We start from the raw sequence: 6,213 nt of genomic DNA, 5'->3' as shown, positions 1-6,213 counted from the left end.
CCAAGTGCGAGGCCCCTTCGGCCGCGGCGTCCATACCAGCCAGATCTGCTGCTGCTGCTCCAGCTCTCGCTCGCTCGCTCGCGCCGCTGCTGCTGCTCTGGCTCTCGCTCGATCGCTCGCTCGCCCAGCTGCTGCTGCTGCTCTCCCCCTCGCTCATGCTTCTACTCTGCTCCGATTAAGCCACACTTCAGTCGACTGAATTGACTTTTGGGTTAGTTGATTTTCAGGGGTTGGGGGCTCGCCGGAGTTAAGGAAGAACCACCCGCAGCGGGGACGGGGGCTCACCGGAGAGGTACCCCACTATCTATCTTAGGGTTCAGGGTGGGGGCGGGGGGCCTAGAGGGCTGGCCGGGGCGGCGGTGGCGAGTTGTTTCGGGGTGGCGAGGCGGCGCTGGGGCCGGCGGTTCAGCCGGTGGTGGCTGGCAGCTCAGGGGGGTGCAGGTTGAAGATGAACTACAGGCCCTCTGTCGGGGGTTGGGTGCGACATATGCCAAAGGATGGCTTATCATGGTGGGGGCGAGTAGAACGTCGCCGGTGCCTGGAAACGGGATGAGGTGAAGACATGCTCGCCGGCGAATCTTACCCAGCTTCAGGGCTCTCCGAGGAGATAATACCCCTACTGCTGCTCTGCGGGGTCTCCGCATGATCACTATGGCAAAGTGTTTACACGATTGCTCCTTGAGTTGTTTCCTAGAGGTAGGAGAAGGCAAGGCTAGCTCTTTCCTTCCTATATGATCCGGTCTAGTCCTAATGGATTCCAACCCTTTGCATGGGTGCCCTGGGGGGTTTATATAGGCCTACCCCCCAGGGGTACAATGGTAATCCGGCTAGACATGGGCCCAGCCGTCAGTCTCTCCGGCCGCCGTTTTATCCGCCGACTCCTGGGGCCCGCCGACTGGTGGGCCCCGCCGACTGGCTCGGTAGGGAGCCGACAGGCCGCGTCCGCCGCGGGTGGGTCTTGCCGGCTGCTGATTACTGTAGCTATGCTTCTAATGATGTGGACTTCGTCATGGAGTCGTGGCAACAGCCTCGCCGCCTGGCGGGCGATCACTATTGTCACTCTCCGTCACATTTGGTTAATGGTGCGTGGGCCCTGGGGGAGGAGCCGGCCGACTCTCAAAGGCCGACTCCCGACGGGTCCGACTTGTGGCGCACTTGCCGTCTTCTGGGATCCCGCTGGCCGGTGGGACCCGCCGCCCAAAGGTCGTACAGACAAGCTGTCATGGGCGCAGGATTCGGTCCACCGGTGCTGATGTCAGGGCCAGCATGGCAACAGTGCCACACCGCACGGAGATCTCCGCGGGTACGGCGTACTGTGACCATGCTTGCCTTTTGAAAGGGGTGGGAGCAGTCTTCATTGTAGCCACTCCCCTGTCCTATCCCTCTTGATGAGGACATGGGGCTTTGCTGGAGTCGCGGGCTGACTCCCCAAGGCCGGCTTCTTGGGAAGTCGTCAGTCAGGAGTCGATTTGTCCTGAAGTCGTCCCTGGGACTCGGCCGCGAGTGGCTAGTCGGTGGCCTTGCCGCCGACTCCTCAGAAGGCGGCTCTTTGTCCTGGGGTCTTGAGGGGCGCAGCCTGCCCCGATGTCTTGAAAGGTTCTGGGACTCGGGTTAGCCTACCCGTGGCCCATTACTCCGACAGTAGTCCCCGAAGCTGATGAGGCGCCGTGGACGATCGGTCGAAGAGCCTCAGCAGTTTCTCTTTCTGGGTGCCTGAGACATGGATCTTGCTTGACTTCCGCCGGGCCGGCTAGAAGGAGTCGGACTCGCCCAACTCTGACTCGCACAATATTTCGAACGTCGCGGCGGGATCCACGTAGCGTGCTGGCTAAGCCTCCAGGCCGCCGCCCGTTCCGGGCCTGTCACGTGATGACACGCGGCCGGGCCAGTCTGCCAGCCTACGCGCGTGACGGGACAGGCCCGTGGGCGGGGCCCGCCGCTACCGTGCCTCGGCGCCCGAGCGGATCCGCTATGGCCCAGGCGGACGGTTGGGATTCCTGTGGAGTTACTGCGCGCAGTAAATCCCATGATCGTCCCCTCGGCATCGCAGCCCATGAGGCTATAAGTAGGGGGAGGAGGGGGGCATGGCGGAGCACGCGCGCCCCTTCTCCACGCTACTCCTTGCTCTTCTTCATCTTCTCCTTCTTCCTCGCACCGCCGCGCGCCCAAGCTTTGCCAAATGCCGCGGCGATCCGCTCACGATGAGTTCTTCTTCTGCCGCCGCGCCTCCCTCGGTGCATTCCGGCACCTGGGATGGTTCAGAAGTCCACGACGACCACATCGAGTTCCTCCGCAAGACTCGTCGGCTTCCCGGCGAAGATTACGTGCGGGTACGCCTTGCGCCGAGGGGGGAGATCTCTCCTGTGCCGGAGGAGGGAGAGCGGGTTATCTTCCGCTCGCACTGCCTGTGCGGATTGGGGCTGTCGGCGAGCAGCTTCTTCCGCTCCTTTCTGGAGTTCTACGGCCTCCAGCCGCACCACCTTACGCCCAACATGGTGGTGCTGCTGTCCGCCTTCGTGGCCTTGTGCGAAGGCTTCCTCGGAGTCCTCCCCACCCTCGAGCTCTGGGGGGAATTCTTCTACTCCAATCTCGGCACCCAGGCTGCAGGCGTGCCGGCTCAGTGCGGCGCATTCATCGCCGTGCGGAGGTCGGGGGCCAACAACCCCTTCCCCACCATCAAGCTGATAAAGTCGGTGAAGATGTGGCAGCGATCATACTTCTATGTGAAGAGCGTCTTCACGGGGGGCGATTGGGTCAACCTGCAGGCTTTCAAAGCCGGCCCGCCGGCTGGGAGACTGCCCAACTGGTCGTTCCGGGCCAAGTCGCTGACGCTTGCGGGAATTGGCGCCGTGGCGCGACTCCGAGTACTGACGCAGTCAGAGGGCCTGACTGGTCCGGACCTGCCGGCCGCCTTCGTGGCGCGCCGAGTTCTCCCGCTCCAAGGCCGCCTCCACATGATATGCCAAATGAGCGGGCACCGTGACCTGAGTTGGATGTGCACCAAGGACATGCCTCGCGAGGAGGTGGCCTATATGGTGAACTACCTCTCGGACAGCAAGCTTCTGGAGGACTGGTGGTTCGGCAAGGAGCCGTATTCCCGCGCCAACCCCCCACCCACAGTGAGTTGCCTTTTCTTTCTTTCTTTCTTTGAATTGTGTTCTTTCTTGCCGAGTTTGTTTTGTCACGCCCTAGCTAGTTCAAGCATTAGAGCGTGCATGATGTTTAATTTTCTCTCAAATTTGAAATGGGGATGACAGAACCCCCAGCACCCCCCTGGAACAACTAGGGTTTACAAAAACTTTTTCAATGAACCTGAAATGCCCTTCTAAAAATCCCACCCTTTTTGTTTTGGGTTAAAACCTTTGACAAAAATGGTGCACATTTTTCTAGGACATCTAAGGTCATTGGATTAATCCTTATAGTATTTGCATTTGGGCATTTAAATGCTATAAAATATTTTAAATGCTCAAATAATCATAAACTAAAATGTTTGCTGTTGGATATATTCTAAGCAGTAGCCATGATTAATTTTATGATTTATGGTAATGCCCTGGCATTTTTATTAAAGCCCTGAAGTTACAGAAATAATAGAATAAATAGAAAAACAAGAAAGGAGAGAAAGAATAGGGACTTACCTGGCGCAGCCCACCAGCCCACCCGGCTCGGCCCAGTCCACTGGCTCTTGCCAGTCGTCCTCCTCCTCTCGCCAGGAGGACGAGAAGCGCGTGGCCGGCGCCTGCGGCCACACGCCGGCCACCTCCTGCTTCCGCCGACGCCCTGGAGGCGTCTACGAGTGCCACGCCGACCCCCACGTCCCCCTCTCTTTCTCCCCACTCTCCCTGTGGCCTCTCCCCCTCTCTGGCTCTCTCCCCATCTCCCTGCCAAGCGCAGTCGTCGCTGCCGACAAGCTCCACCGCAGCCACCGCCGTCCATTCGTTGTCTCGCCGTGCCAAGAAGCTCCGCCGTCATCCACTGCTTCGCCTCGACCCATCCCAGAGCGCTCGCTCGCCCCGGAGACGCTACACCGAGCTCGTCTTCAACCTCGGTCGCCGAAGATCCCCCTCGCCGCCCCGCTCACTCCAGCCCTTCCCCGAGCTCGCCGTTCGCTTCCCTGCAACCGCTGTGAGCTCCGCCATCGTTTCCCCCTCTCCCCGCGCTTGTCCGCATCCTCTAACCACCCCGGCCATCGAAGCCGAAGCTCGCCGCCGCCACCGCATGTCGCCGTCGTGGCCACAGCCACGTTGGGACGCAACCGAGCACGCCTTCATCTTCCACGCGCTCGCAGGAGGCCGTAGCACCCCCGCACGCCCCTCGCCGTGCCTGCTAACGACTAGTTCAACCTCACCCGAGCTCCGGCCGCCGCCAAGGTCGACGCCGGCGACGTTTCCGGCCATCCCAGCTCCGGTTACTGCCACCACCCGACGCAGCTCACTCCCCGCAACACGTATATGGTCTCCGCCGTCCTTTTGGTCGCCGGAGTGCAAAACCCGAGCCCTCCGCCGCGTCTGGCCTCGCCGGCGGCTAGACGCCGGCGAGTTTGACTCTGTTTGACCCTGTGTGGGCCCAGGTTGACTCCCCTCCTGAGTCTATGACAGGTGGGGCCGGCCTGCTAATTAGTTTAGGATTAGTTTTAACTAAATTTAATTAGATTAGTCACTGGCATGTGGGCCCAGGCCCCACTGACAGCTAATTAGCACTAACATAATTCTGTTAATCAGTTGAGACACTGATAGACAGGGCCCACCAGTCAGGTTTGACCTGGCCAACCCAGTTGACCTGCTGACATCACACCTATGTCATGCTGACGCATTAGTTCAATTACTGGAATTACTTTTATATAGGAAATTCCAGAAAATAGCCAAAACTTCTAAAAATCATAGAAAATCAACCATAGCTCTAAATCAAACAAGTTATATATGAAAAATGATCAGAAAAATTCAATCTATCCATCTGTAATGGTTTCATGCATGACAAAACAAGTGAACCTTGCTGTTTAAGCAGAATAAGATAATGCACTAATAAGGCCATGTTAAATGAGCTAACATTTGAATCTTTGATTCAAATGAGTTCATCCCCTTCTGTTTTAGCTTGCATTAGGCCAAGACACTTTCATCTTGCCATGTCATAGCATGCATCATATTGTTGCATATTGTCATGTGTTGATTATGTTCGGTGTGCCTTTCGTGGTAGGTTCTGCCTCCGAGGATAACCCCGAGTATCGGTCTGAAGGGCAGTACCCTACTACCACTACATCAGGCAAGCAACCATTAATCATTCCGATACAAACCCATGTTCTCGCTTCTACTCTTGTTTACTGCATTGAGACAACACGTTTCAAACTGCTGTGTGCTACGGTAGTTGAACCCTTATCCCCTGCATGACCTGTCATTGCCACAGTAACTAGATGAAACCCACTAGCATGTGTAGGAGTTGATTGAGCCATGTATGTGTTTCCTACCTTGCTATGCCTGATATGCTTAGAGTTGTGTCAGGTCTGGTCCATCTGGGTGATGGGCTAGAGTGAAATGATTATATCGATAATGTGGGAGATGTGTTGAACATGTTTTGGTAAAGGTATCGATGAGAGGCCATGTAGGAGTACATGGTGGGTTGTTTCATTGAGGCCGTCCATAAGAACTGAGATCTGTATGTGTGATTTAAGATGCAGTTACTACCATACTTTGGGCCCGAAACCAATGGACCCTCTCGGCTTCTTAATCACCCTAGTACTCTGTCCAGGAGTTGCAAATAGTTTCTGGTGTTTGTAGGTTATGTCTTGGCGGCCGTGCGTAGCGCTGACCCTAGGGGTGGGCTATGTTGCGGTAGATACACCGTGGCACGGTGTACCGAGTCACCCGTTTGGTGTCTCAGGAACCCTGTTCACATCGTCCGGGGCCGTATGTGGAAACCTCAGCCGGACTCCCTGCGGATGGAACCTGGATAGGCGATACACCTGGACTAGAGACTTGAGTGTTTAGGTAGGCCATGGCCGACACCCGCGTTGGGCTTCCGCTTGAAGGTTGCCGAGTACATGTCGTATAAACGGCGGTAAGTGGTGAAAGCATGTATGAAGAAGTAAACCCCTGCAGGATATAAAAAACTATTCGAATAGCCGCGTCCGCGGTAAAGGACTACTTGGTTGCCTATACAGTTCACAGACAAGTTAATGGATACTACTAAAAGACTCAAGATAAGTGTGAGTACCGAGGATGG

Source organism: Triticum urartu, chromosome 7A (genome assembly GCF_056163025.1).
Source record: "Triticum urartu cultivar PI428250 chromosome 7A, HENAU_Tu73, whole genome shotgun sequence".
Taxonomy (NCBI): domain Eukaryota; kingdom Viridiplantae; phylum Streptophyta; class Magnoliopsida; order Poales; family Poaceae; genus Triticum; species Triticum urartu.
This window is presented reverse-complemented; position numbering follows the sequence as displayed.